We start from the raw sequence: 15,553 nt of genomic DNA on the forward strand, positions 1-15,553 counted from the left end.
GATAAACACTACATTCAAGGGGCTATATCAAATCTTGGACCGATACGGACCATTTTCGACACACCTCTTTATGGTCCGAAAATTCCTCTAGTTTTCTAATTTCCGGCAAATTGGATAAAAACTACGGAACTAGGAATAAAGTCGGGAGATATGGGGGCTATCGGTCTATATGGGGGTTATACCAAAAAATGGACCGATACACCTCAATTTTGGCACACCTATTTGTGGTTCAAAAATACCTCTAGATTTCCAATTTTAGGCAAATCGGGTAATAAATACAGTTAATAGAAGCCCAAGAATAAAAATCGGGAGATCGGTCTATATGGCGCTATACCAACACATGGACCGATGGGCACCATTTTCGACACACCACTTTATGATCCTAAAATATATCTAGATTTTCAATTTCAGGCAAATCGGATAGAAAATACAGTTTGTAGACGCCCTAGAAGTAAAATCGGGAGATTGGTCTATATAGGGGTTACACCAAAACATGGACCGATACGGACCATTTTCGACAGACCTCTTCATGTTCCCAAAATACCTCTAGATTTTCAAATTTCAGGCAAATCGGATAGTAAATACAGTTTCTAGAAGCCCAAGAAGCAAAATCGGGAGATCAGACTATATGGGGGCTATACCAAAACATGGACCAATGGGGCAACAGTTTTGGCACACCTTTTTATGGTCCTCAACTATAGATTTTCAATTTCAGACAAATTGGATAAAAACTGCGGGTTTTATAAGCCTAAGACCCCAAATCGGAAAATCGGTTTATATGGGGACTATATCAAAACTTGGACCGATATAGCCCATCTTCGAACTTGACCTGCCTGCAAACAAAAATCGAATCTGTGCCAAATTTAAGGACGCTAGCGCCATTATTGAAGGCTGTAGCGTGATTACAACAGACAGACAGACAGACGGACATGCTTATATCGTCTTAGAATTTCTCCCTGATCAAGAATATATACTTTATATAGTCGGAAATCGATATTTCGATGTGTTACACATGGAATGACAAACTAGTTATACTTCCATCACCATTCTATGGTGGTGCACACAAAAAAATTTCACGAAAATTTTTCCAATTAAAATTTTAATTGAGTTTTAAAAAATATTCAATTAAAAATTTAATTGATTTAACAAATTTTTTAATTGAAACAAAAATCAATCACAAAAATAATAGTATCAACTAATTTTTTAATTGGTTCAATTAACTTTTTAATTGACCTTCAATTAATTTTTTAATTGATACTATCATTTCTGATTAGATTTTAGATTAGATTAGATTTTATTTTGTTTTCATCAAAATTTACAATTCATTGTTAGTAATTACATTTTGACTTAGAGATAACAAAATTATAATATAATATTATTGACAATAACTTTCAAAGTTGTGTGTCTTTAACATAAAGAATTCTTTACTTTACTTTGCTGTTAAATAGATATAAATCAACTTAGTATATTTGCTTTCCTGGATTACATGTATCTAGAAATGTTCTGTGATTATATTCTTTCTATATTTTAACGCATTGTTCACATAGTTAAACAATCTTTCCCATCCATCATCGAGATCTCCATTTAAGATATAAATTAACTCTCTTTCAGATATGTATGTACTTCCTAGATATCTCCGCCTTAACTCTTGTAACATTGGACATCTGGCTAAGAAATGTTGTAAGTTTTCAGTTTCCCTCATATTACAGAGCGTACATTGGACGTTTATTTGAGTCCTGTAGTCATTTCCATTTAACGGTAACACATCCGCTCTGGTTTTAATCAAAATTGAGATTTTTTCAATATTCCAAATGTTGCTAAAATAGTCTATTCCTTTGTCCGGATTTAATAATCGATAAAATCTTCCTTCGCTTTCACTGGCCCTTTCCGACTTTTCCATATAACTTTGAGTTTTTAGATGGCTGAGGAATATATTAGATTTTGCTTTCCAATTCTCCTCAGTTGTTAACCAATTTCCTACCAGGAAATTTGCACTTTCAGCTAAACGATTTAACTCTGCTGCCCAGAAAATTCTTTTGCTCCATATTTTCATTGATAGCTTATGCGGCAACCTTGTATTTCCGTATTTGAATATTGTATTATAAATATAATCTATATGTAGTTTCAATGTATAAAAGTGGTTGTCAGGTACATCAGATTCTAGAGATAATATATAATTTGGTATATGTTTTGGTAGCTTTAATATGTTTTTTTAGAAAGTATCTTTGTAGCTTGTCTACTTCTTCGAACCAACCAAATCCCCATACTTGAGCACCATATGATTGTGTAGTTCTGCATACGCTTTGGAAAATTTTCCATTTATCTATAAGCGACACAAGGGGTTTATCAATGAAATTCTTCCATGTTGCGTTTATACAAATCTTAGCCTTTTGGTTCCTAAGTTCTAAGTGCTTGGTGAATGTCATTTTTGGTGTTAGTAACACGCCAAGGTAGCAGTACTCATTTACTATCTCAATTTCCCGATTCATATAGTTCCATTTTTCGTTAGAGGACAACCGACCTCCATTTCGAAAAACCATTATTTTTGATTTATCCAAATTAACCACCATATTCCATTGTTTACAATATTTTTCTAGATTGGATATCATTATTTGTAACACGTCTCTTTGATCAGCTAGTATGACAATATCATCAGCGTATAATAAAATTCGAACATTTATATCATCTATCATCAGACCTCCTTCTAACCAATCATGAAGATCATTTAAGTATAATGTGAACAATAATGGCGACAATAAACATCCTTGTCGTACTCCTGTGTATGTGTAAAAGTATTGTGATACCTCGTCCTCTGTCCATACCATGGATTTAGTAGTTCGATAAAGTTTTTCAATGATATTAACTATCTTAGTTGACATTCCAATTTCATGTAACTTATAGATTAGCAATTGCCTTGGTATCATATCAAATGCGGCTGACAAATCAACAAAAAATCCATATACTTTCTTTTTCTCTGCCAGTTTGTAGTGCACAATTGAGGCCAAATTGTAAATGTTGTCTATAGTCGAGTATCCTGTTCTGAATCCCGCTTGGAATTCATTTAATATGTTGTTATCGTTTACCCATTTCTTCAGCCTATTATTTAGAACTCCCATAAATACTTTTGCCATCGTATTCATAAACGAAATCCCTCTGTAATTATTTGGTGTATTTAAATCGCCCTTTTTGTGAATTGGGAATATTACAGACTCTTCCATAATTTTATCCAATTGTCCTGATTCATATATTCGATTAAATTGACTTGCCAACTCTGTAAGAAATTCATTTCTGTGATTGAAGACATTTCAATTAAAAATTAATTGGATCAATTAATTTCGTGATTGAATCAGAAAAAAAATTTTTTGTGTGTGGGTATAAAAGTATTCAATTAATAATTTAATTGGGTCAACAAATTTTTTAATTGAAACAAAAATCAATCACAAAAATTAGTTGTACCAATTAATTTTTTAATTGGAATAATTAAATTTTTAAATGACGTTGGTGCTTGATACATTTACTTCTGCGATTGAAGACATTTCAAATAAAAATTAATTGGATCAATTGATTTCGTGATTTTCAATCCTTGCACTATGGCTGAAATCGCGATTTTAGCGGCAAAAAGTCAAATTTTCAACTTTAGATTTGTAATATTTTCTAGATGGGGTTTACTAACGAACATATTGATAGTAAAAAATTAAAATAAATTGTTACTGTTGGCAATCCTGTTTATGCACAAACAGCCGTTTTATAGGTGGTAACAAGAGTAAAGTGGAAAAAATAATGCAGGATCCCGGGATGCATTTAAAAAAAATGTTTGTGGTAAAAGTATACATTTCTTTTTAAGTCTATGAATTTCTTTTGGAGCAGTCTTAGAAAATACGCTATTTGGCGGTTTAAAGTCAAAATTTAAATTTTGGAAAAAAACTATAATTTAAAACAAAAAAAAAAAAAATAAAATTGAAATTACAAATTTCACCTCTGCGGGTATTTCAAACCTGTTCCTGTTGACGTTTTCACTTCCGTGCAAGTTCTTTTGAGAAGTTTTTGCAAATTACGAGAATTTTCAAAGAGTGAAAAAATAGATATATTTTTAAAAACTATACGCCGAAAAACCAACGCCTTTGCGTGTAGGGTACCAACAAAAATTCATTGGATACTATCCTAGTTTGCACTACTTCTGGATCCAAAATACTTTTTTGGAAACTCTGTTTTGCTGGTTTGTTAGTGTTCCTTTTGTTTTGGTCCTATTTTACTGCTAGTAACTGTATCAATGCCCCTCCCACTAAAGATGCTTATTAAATTAATAAGGGATACAAAAAACCCTATAGGCTGACCAAAGAATTATTACCAATTCTCAACAGCGAGTTAAAAAGATAAAGTTCCGTTCCATTACCTATAAGAGAGCAAAAACAACAATTTCAAGGGGTTCGGAACAATAACAAGAATAATATCGTCAACACTAATCAACTCAATTAACATAAAACACTCATTACACAAAGAAAAATGACAACAATCAACCCCAACAATTGTACAACAACAACAACAAGAGCTATAACTACAACAACATTGCAGTAGTCGTAGCACTAACAATCTGTAGCGCCAAGTGTTAGTTTACAAGTAAAAATAAACTATCATATTGCTAGCCATACTATAGGCACTACAATAACAATAATACAACAACAACAAATAACTCAAGCATGCTGATGCTGTTGCTGCTGTTGCTGCTGCTGCTTTTGCTGTTAAATTTTCACAGTCAGAAAACTAGTCATGGTGATTGCGATGATGATGATGATGACGATGACTAGAAGAAGAACCAAGCAAATCAGACCCTAGACCCCTGATAGGATGTTGATATGGCTATAACTATGGCAATACTGACTATGATTATGATGATTGGGATGGTGAGATGGTGATGTAGGCAGCATGAGTCAGTGTCAATTAAGTTAGAAAAACTAACAACGAATAACGAAGAGAATATCTTCACACAATCCCAAATAAAAGCATTCGCGCAACAGATAGTCGGCCATTGAACAAACATACCCAAGCAAACATATTGCTCTCATATATGAATCCACATTTTTTGTATGTATCTCTGTGTATGTATAGACAGAATATGGTCATCTGTCTCGCAAAGAATTATGAACAATGAATAGTCATAGTTGGCATAGTTGGCAGACTAAAGAAAAATTGCATACAAATTGTTTTGAATTAAGTGCGGCCAGAGACCCTACAACGGGCATGGTAGCAGCAAAGAAAAATGATTTGTGTGTTGTGTTAATGAAAAATTTCGACTTTAACCCTTTGACTACGGATGTCCACTTAAGAGGACATTTGAAAACGACTCCAAACTCTGTTTCCCCACTAAGTTTCGATTTATTTCTCGATTTTAAAGTACCCAGCAAAAAAAAGCGTCGCCAAAAAAGTACACAGAAAAAAATTTCCCTAGTTTAACGCTAAATTTAACTTATTTTTATTGGAAACAAATTATTTGCTAGTAGTTAAATTTTATTATTTTTTTCGAAATTTTCTACAGCTTAATGAAATTTTACTTTTTTAAGTATGTCTCAAAAGTTTTATGAACTAAACGTGGGTATAAAATTCAATGACCGTACACATAAGTTCAATATGAACTAAAGCAAACGAAGATTTTCGTACGATTCCCAAAAATAGTTAGAATGAACTACTGTATGGTTAAAATAGTGATGATTTAGCGCCAATGATTTTCTTCTTTATTTTTAGTTAATTTTTTCCTCTATGAGAGGATGTAAAGGGTGATACGGTCAAAATTTGGTCAATATAAACTTGACGTATTTCTTTCAATTTTGCATTTAAAAAACCTAAACACCCCTCATTTTGAAGGTGTGTGCGTGTAGAATGTTGCTCCTATTTTGATTTTGGAATTCACTCTTCAGTTGTCAAAATGCCGTCCAAGCCAGAAGAGCAGCGTATCAAAATTTTGCTCGCGCATCGCGAAAATCCGAACTACTAGCACGCAAAGCTGGAAAAATCGCTAAAAGTTGCCAAATCAACCGTTACAAATGTAATTAAAGTGTTTGGGGAACGTTTGTCGACAGCTAGGAAGTCTGGATCGGGGGGAAATCGAAAACCGGAAGCCGCTGAGACGACAAAGAGAGTTGCCGGTAGTTTCAAGCGAAACCCTAACCTCTCTCTCCGAGATGCCGCAAATAAGCTGGGTGTATCGTCTACAACCGTGCATCGAGCCAAAAAACGAGCCGGACTATCGACTTACAAGAAGGTAGTGACTCCAAATCGTGATGATAAACAAAATACGACGGCCAAAGCGCGATCCCCGACGATGCTGACGAAGTTTGACTGCGTGGTAATGGACGACGAAACCTACGTCAAAGCCGACTACAAACAGCTTCCGGGACAGGAGTTTTATACGGCAAAAGGAAGGGGAAAGGTAGCAGATATTTTCAAGCACATAAAACTGTCAAAGTTCGCAAAGAAATATCTGGTTTGGCAAGCCATCTGTACCTGTGGCTTGAAAAGCAGCATTTTCATAGCTTCCGGGACTGTCAACCAAGAAATTTACGTGAAAGAGTTTTTGAATAAACGTCTGCTGCCTTTCCTGTAGAAACACAGTTGTTTGGTACTGTTTTGGCCGGATTTGGCACTTGCCATTACGGTAAAAAGGCCATGGAGTGGTACGCCGCCAACAACGTGCAGGTGGTTCCCAAGGACAAGAACCCTCCCAACACGCCAGAGCTCCGCCCAATTGAGAAATACTGGGCTATTGTCAAGCGGAACCTAAAGAAGACCAAAAAAACTGCAGTTCAAGGCAAACTGGCTTTCTGCGGCGAAGAAGGTGGACAAGGTGGCTGTACAAAATCTGATGGCAGGTGTCAAGCGTGAGGCCCGGCAATTCGGATTTGGAAAAGCGAAAGCCTAACTGGATATTTTTCCTGAATTTTATACTAATTGAACTTGAAAAAGAAATTTAATTTGATTTTTTAAATAAACGATTTCACCGATTTACACGCGTTTTCCCTTGACCAAATTTTGACCGTATCACCCTTTATATAAACAAATTAAAAGTAACCTCTCATATCTAGACACCTCCCAAACGTGGATAAACTTTAGACGACCGTGGGTGTCCACCATTCAGAGGTTTCACTGTATCTGAGTTAATTTAAAGATTATTTTTTTAAATTAAACATTTTTTCTTTAAGGACATTTTTTTTCGATTGATACAAATCCTACACTGAAATAAATATTTACGTTATATTAAAGATTATGCAACCGTAATTTTAGGTTACGCAATTTAAACAACATTAAGGACAAATTTCTTAAAGACAATGAAATTTAATCTAAAGTAAAGTTCATAAGCTTTTTTCCAAAATGTTCATAATTAAAGTTAGGACACAAATCTTAAAAAAATGGGGCCCTTCGTTAATGCCGAAAGTCTTTGAAATAAAGCAAAGTTCCCTTAAAATAAAGACAAAATTTTTAATTTAAAGAAATCGTCATTAAATATTTAATTTTTAGATTTAAGATTTAAGATAAAAACGCTTCAAATACAAGCTAAAATTTACTTTGACGATTTTGCATCTTCGTCAGACCTGTATTCTAATTTTAATTTTATTAATCCTAGTTTTAAAGCCAAATAGGTCGATAAAAATGCCGCATCTTTGGCTCGGAATCAATACCAAAATCCTTAAGGGAAGTCAAAATCTTTGGATCCAAGTAAACTTTTTTTGAGTGTTCCAATAATGGTGAAATACCCTTATTCCCCCGATAAATAGAGCCTTTATTTGATTCATATTTCTATTTGTTTTTTTTTTTTCTTCAATCGTTCACCCTAATGCCTCATTTCGTCGTATGATATTTACAAATCGCTTAAAATAAAATTCCTGTTAAATTAATGTCATAATCACAAGAAATATATTATTTAATAGCTATTCAACCTCCTCATTTGCAGAACAAAACAAAAAACAAGAGAAACGGCAGCAATGTGGCATTGCTTAAAAGTTTCATATTTACCCTGTTTAAAAAAAATTCATTTGAAATCCATCTCAATTAGCAAAGTTCCTGTGTATTCACAAAACCTCTTCGCCCCAAATGCCATCATGATATTTAGTTGTGTTGTTGTTGTTGCGCGTATATATGAAAATAAAATTGTTGACGATTGCATTCTGCACTCACTCACTCACTCAGTTGGAAGTCCGTACCGATGTTCATTAGAATGGAATTGCAATTTCACTTTAAAAACAACGATTATTGTGTGAATAACTGACCGACGGACAGATGGACGGATGAACGGGGAGACGAAAGCAACTGCCAAAGTGTGACTGCACATTTTGTTTAATATGAAATAAATTATTACTTGCATTTATTGTTGTTGTTGTTGCTGTTATTGTTTCTATTTGTTAGGTTGTTATTTTCTGACAAACAACTAAATGACCCTATTTCACATGGTGAAAATGTGCTCTAAGAACTGAGGCACTATAGGGGATATCGCCGCGGCCCCCTTTTTCTAATGAATAATTCGGTTTGGGAATACGTGTGTGTGTGTGTGTTTGTAATATAGAGCTTATCTTGGAAATTCAATTTAATTAAATAAATTGTTATAAAATTTTATTTATTTTGTTTTTGTTGTTAATGAACACAACTAGCGCCATCACTGTTTTTGCCAAATGTTTGCACAGCAGGCTTTAATACAAAGAGAGAAAGAGAGAGAGAGAGAGTAGAACGAGAGTGGCTAATTTTATTGTTAACAAGCACACAAAGGCATTTAGATCTTTTCTATACGTCAATGAAGTTATTCGTGATGGAATTGAAGCGCAATGGATGTTAAAAAAGAGCTTTGAATAATTTTGACAAAATTTTCTATAGAAATAAAATTTTGACAAAAAGTTCTGTAGAAATAAAACTTTGACAAAATTTAATGCAGAAATAAAATTTTAACAAACTTTTCTATAGAAATAAAATTTTGACAAAATTTTCTATAGAAATAAAATTTTCACAAAATATTCTACAGAAATAAAATTTTGACATTTTCTATAGAAATAATATTTTGACTATAATTTTCTATAGAAATAAAATTTTAACAAAATTTTCTGTAGAGATAAAATGTTGCCAAAATTTTCTATAGAAATAAAAAATGTTGCCAAAATTTTCTATAGAAATAAAATTTTGGCTAAAATTTTCTATAGAAAAAAAATTTGGCTAAAATTTTTTATAGAAATAAAATTTTCACAAAATATTCTACAGAAATAAAATTTTGACAACATTTTCTATAGAAATAAAATTTTAGCACAATTTTGTATAGTAATAAAATTTTGTACAAAATTTTCTATAGAAATAAAATTTCGTCAACATTTTCTATAGAAATAAAATTTTGACAAAATTTTAAATAGAAATAAAATGTTGACAAAATTTCCTATAGAAATAACATTTTGACAAAATTTTCCATATACATAAAATTTTGACAAAATTCTCTATAGAAATAAAATTTTGACAAAAATTTCTATAGAAATAAAATTTTGACACCATTTTCTATAGAATTATTTCTTTGACAAAATTTTCTATAGAAATAAAATTTTGACAAAATTTTCTGTAGAACTAAACTTTTGACAAAATTTTCTATAGAACTAAAATTTTGACAAAATTTTCTATAGAAATAAAATTTTGACAAAATTTTCTACAGAAATAAAATTTTGACAAAATTTTCTATAGAAATAAATTTTTACAAAATTTTCTACAGAGATAAAATTTTGACAAAATTTTCTATAAAAATAAAATTTTTACAAAGTTTTCTATAGAAATAAATTTTTACAAAATTTTTTATAGACATAACATTGTGATAAAAATTTCAATAGAAATAAAAGTTTGACAAAATTTTTTATAGAAATAAAATTTTGACAAAATATTTCTATAGAGAATTTTTTTGACAAAATTTCTATAAAAATAAAATTTTCTAGAGAAATACAATTTTTACAAAATTTATATATATTTATAGAATTTTCTATAAAAATAAAATTTTAAGAAAATTTTCTATAGAAATAAAATGTTAGCACAATTTTGTATAGAAATAAAATTTCGTCAAAATTTTCTACAGAAATAAAATTTTGACAAAATTTTCTATAAAAGTATAAATTTGACAAAATTTTCTATAGAAATAAATTTTTACGAAATTTTCTATAAAAATAACATTGTGACAAAATTTTCAATAGAAATAAAATGTTGACAAAATTTTTTATAGAAATAAAATTTTTACAAAATTTTCTATAGAAATAAAATTTGGACAAATTTTTCTATCGAAATAAAATTTGGATAAATTTTTCTATAGAAATAAAATTTTGAAAAAAATTTCCACACAAATAAAATTTTGACAAAATTTTCCATAGAAATAAAATTTTGACAAAATTTACTATAGCAATGAAATTTTGTCAGAATTTTCTGTAGAAAATAAAATTTTGACAAAATTTTCGATAGAAACAAAATGTTGACAAAATTTTCTATAGAAATAAAATGTTCACAAAATTTTCTATAGAAATAAAATTTTGACAAAATTTTCTATAGAAATAATATTGTGACTAAAATTTTCTGTAGAAATAAAATGTTGACAAAATTGTCTGTAGAAATAAAAATTTGACAAAATTTTCAATAGAAATAAAATTTTGACAAAATTTTATATAGAATAAAATTTTTTCCAAATTTTATATAGAAATAAAATGTTTGCAAAATTTTTATCATAGAAATAAAATTTTGACAAAATGCACAGGCGATTGCTACATAGGGCTACTTATCGAACCATACAGTTTGAATGTCTATAGATGCAAAATGACATTGGGGATATATGTACATCTGATATCCAAAGTCACTGAAAGTCAATAGGTGAAATATTACATTAAGGGCATATGTACATGTTCAACTCAATGCACATGATATACAAAAATATGTCATTCACTGTACTCTTCCAGAATCATTCTTCAAACAAAACAAAAAAAAAAACTATATTTTATTTAATATCCTTAAATTCGGCATTTTTGCACTAATAACGGTCCCACTTTTAAACTATATAGCTACGACAATATCTGTTTCAGTGTGAGGAATGTGAAGAATGAATTGTTCAATGTGGACCTGACGCCTTCCTTTATAAGCGCAGCGCAATTAACAATTTAAATTTATTTTGCAGCCGTTGCATTAGTTTTGCAATCATTTATTTTTTTTGTGTGGTATTTTTTTATTTTATTTTTACAGTTGTTGCTATTCATTGCACTTAGTAGTATTGTTGTTAGTCTATAATTTTAGAACCATATTATAATTGAATGAATTTAGCAATAAAAACAAAAAAAATATAGATTGGAATTTTTATTTTAAATCAAATCATCAAAATTGAAGAATTCAAAGGCTGATAATCAGTGAACTGTACAATAATTGAATGGCATTGTTAAGCTACATTTAAGTGAATAATAATTTTTAAATAACAGCAAAAACAAAAATCATAGCAAAATTGTTTAAATAAACAACAATTAGCAATCTGTGTTTAAAAGGCTATTAGACAATGATTTTGTTTTAATTTTTTTGAGTAGGCATTATTTTAACAATGGGATTATACAAATACAACATGCAATTTATTAATTGGTGAGAAAGGCCTTGATGGGATTACTACACAAAGGGAAATATTATGAAAGATGTAAAGGAAATTATGGAATAATAAATAATTGAACAAGGTAAACATTGTAACATTTGAATTTATAAATAATTTAAATCCGGTGTGGATGTCTGTGCACGTATTAAGTAATACTTTGCTCACGCACACTCAGCCGCGATATTTTTGGTAGAACTCAAGAAAAGAAAATCCATAAATCATACTCACGCACGAAAAACTTTTAACGACTCATACTCACGATCAAAAATGTCGTGAATCTCGACAAATCGTCCCAGAACACCATTGAACACGATACATAGAAAAGTCAGTTCAGATCGTTATATGCCCACGGTCGCCACATTTGGTAGAATTCTACACTGAAAAAAAGCATGCCCGGTTCCAAAAAATTTTTCTTTACTTTAAAAATTTTGGCATTGATTCCGAGCCAAAGAAGCGGAGAATACAAGTAAGGATACTTTTAAGACAAGATTCTCTTTTAAATTTGGGTTTTGTGTACTTGCTTCTAGAAAGTAAATTTTAATTTTTCGCTTTCTCAGCTTTTCTATCAAAGTCCTTTAAAAACGGGTTGACGACAACTCTTTTCCAAACTTTTTTTTTCGAGTAAAAAACGTCTTTAAAATAAAGTTTTGAAAAACATGTCCTATATTTGAACGATTTTTTGCTTTGTAGTAAAGATGCAAAAAGACAACAAATTTAAAGACAATTTCATTAAATTCAAAGAATTTTTCTGAATAATTAAAGTCAAGTTGACCTTGGCCCAAACATTTTTTCTTTCATGTTATGATTCCCATTTTTAAGTCAAATCACTTACCCTACGGGAAATTGGTGCAAATTGCCTCTGACGGACATATCATAGGACTGGATTATCAGAATAACCTATTGTTAAACATAGTTCGAAAGATTTTCATTTCTGATGTGATTCGTGTCAAAAAGGAAACAGATTCCCAATAGTTTGTCCGAGACTGCTTCATGAGTACCTGTCTATGGGGTGCTCCTACTAAATTGCCCCAGGACGTGTCCTAAAGTGTAAATTTATCCCGTCAATTACAAACTCATGTTAAAGTGACCGGTCCCTTCAATACGTTTTGTCCAGAACTGGGACTGGTCCATACATACCAGTGCTGTACCGGTCCTGTGGATGATCCATTTCCCGTAGGGTAATTATAAGGACAATATGACTTCATTGAAAATTTTATTGACTTTTGGACAAGGAAAAAACTTTATATTAGAGAAATGCGTATTCTATGCTAAGCAAAATTTGCATTCGTATTTTAAAGACATGAAATCTTTGATCTCACGACAATATTTTTTTCTCAGTGTACCACAAATGGTAGATTTTTTACTATTTGTTAAAGTGGTAGAATTCTTGATGTTTTGATAGATTTTGCCAAATATTCCATTCCGAAAACTTTTTATAGATATAAAATTTTGACAAAATGTTTTATAGAAATAAAATTTTGACAAAATTTTTTATAGAAATAAAATTTTTACAATTTTTTTTTTTTGGAAATAAAATTTTGACAAAAAAATCTATAGAAATAAAATTATAACAAAATTATCTGTAGAAATAAAATTGTGACAAAATTATCTATAGAAATAAAATTGTGACAAAATTTTCTATAGAAATAAAAGTTTGCTAAAATTTTCCATAGAAATAAAATTTTGACAAAATTTTCTACAGAAATAAAATTTTGAAAAAATGTTCTATAAAAACAAAATTGCGACAAAATTTTTTATAGAAATAAAATTTTAACAAAATTTTCTATAGACATAACATTTTAACAAAATTTTCTATAGAAATAAAATTTTAACAAAAATTTCTATAGAAATAAAATTTTCTTTAAAAATACAATTTTGACAAAAAAATCTATAGAAATAAAATTGTGACAAAATTATCTATAGAAATAAAATTGTGACAAAATTTTCTATAGAAATAAAAGTTTGCTAAAATTTTCTATAGAAATGAAAGTTTGCTAAAATTTTCCATAGAAATAAAAGTTTGCTAACATTTTCCATAGAAATAAAATTTTGATACAATTTTCTATAGAAATAAAATATTGCAAAAATTTTCTATATAAATGAAATTTCCTATAAAAATAAAATTTTGACAAAATTTTCTATAAAATTGTGAAACATTTTCTATAGAAATAAAATTTCGTCAAAATTTTCTATAGAAATAAAATTTTGACAAAATTTTCTATAAAAATAAAATGTAGACAAAATTTTCTATAAAAATAAATTTTTATACATAGAAATAAGATCTTGTACATAATTTTCTAGAGAAATAAAATTTTGAAAAAACTTTCAATAGAAATAAAAATTTGTACATAATTTTCTAGAGAAATAAAATTTTGACAAAATTCTCTATAGAAATAAATTTTGACAACATTTTCTATAGAAATAAAATTTTGACAAAATTTTCTATAGAATTAAAATTTTGACCAAATTTTCTATAGAAATAAAATTTTGACAAAATTTACTATAGAAATAAAATTTTCTTTAAAAATAAAATTTTGACAAAAAAAAATCTTTAGAAATAAAATTGTGACAAAATTATCTATAGAAATAAAATTGTGACAAAATTTTCTATAGAAATAAAATTGTGACAAAATTTTCTATAGAAATAAAAGTTGGCTAAAATTTTCTATAGAAATTTTGACAAAATTTTCTATAGAAATAAAATTTTGACAAAATTTTCTATAGAAATAAAATTTGGACAAAATTTTCTATAGAAACAAAATTATAACAAAATTATCTATAGAAATAATATTGTGACAAAATTTTCTACAGAAATAAAATTTTGAAAAAAATTTCTATAGAAATAAATGTTTGAGAAATAAAATTTTGACAAAATTTTCTAAAGAAATAAAATTGTGACCAAATTTTCTATAGAAATACAATTTTCTTTAAAATAAAATTTTGACAACAAGATTCTATAGAAATAAAATTGTGACAAAATTATCTAAGAAATAAAATTGTGAAAAAATTTTCTATAGAAATAAAATTGTGCCAAAATTTTCTTTAGAAATAAAAGTTTGCTAAAATTTTCCATAAAAATGAAATTTTGAATAGAAATAAAATGTTGACAACATTTTCTATAAAAATAAAATTTTATCAAAATTTTCTATAGAAATAAAATTTTGACAAAATTTTCTATAAAATTGTGACAAATTTTCTATAAAAATAAAATTTTGACAAAATTTTCTATACAAATAAAATGTTCACAAAATTTTATATAGAAATAAAATGTTGACAAAATTTTATATAGAAATAAAATTTTGACAAAATTTTCTATAGAAAAAAAATTTTGACAAAATTTTCTATAAAAATAAAATTTTGACAAAATTTTCTATAGAAATAAAATTTTAACAAAATTTTCTATAGAAATAAAATTTTAACAAAATTCTCTATAGAAATAACATTTTAACAAAATTTTCTATAGAAATAAAATTTTGACAAAATTTTCTATAAAAATAAAATTTTGCTAAAATTTTCTATAGAACTAAAATAAAGACAGAATTTTCTATCGAAACAAAAGCAGTTAAACCAATGAAACCGTGTGAGTTTTTAAGGAGGCATATTGATCCATTAAATATTTAAAAATTTATACATGTTGTGGGACAAAAAAATAATTGCACATTGGAAATATAACGTATTATATGAAATAATCAAAAAATATATAATTTTTTGAAATTATTAAAAAATTTATTTTTTTTGGAAAAAATATTTTTTTTTTTCAAAACTTGAACGATATCTCGAGAACTACTTGAAAAATTAAAAAACAATGTAAGCACGGCTTAAAGAGAATATTGTTTGGGAGTTTCGATTTTTTTTTTAATTTTATATGGTGAACCGTTTTCAAGTTGTTCCAAAATATGTAGCGGAAGGGCCTTAATTTTGAACATAACGGTATAT

At 28.7% G+C, this 15,553-nt stretch overlaps 1 protein-coding gene across 1 annotated transcript in view; it reads right to left on the reverse strand.

The window, feature by feature from the left end:
• Positions 1-15,553, reverse strand: part of NK7.1 (homeobox protein NK7.1) — a 334,376-nt gene that overhangs the window by 296,334 nt on the left and 22,489 nt on the right. The gene's annotated exons all lie outside the window — the stretch shown is intronic.

Source organism: Haematobia irritans, chromosome 1, assembly GCF_050003625.1.
Source record: "Haematobia irritans isolate KBUSLIRL chromosome 1, ASM5000362v1, whole genome shotgun sequence".
Taxonomy (NCBI): Eukaryota; Metazoa; Arthropoda; class Insecta; order Diptera; family Muscidae; genus Haematobia; species Haematobia irritans.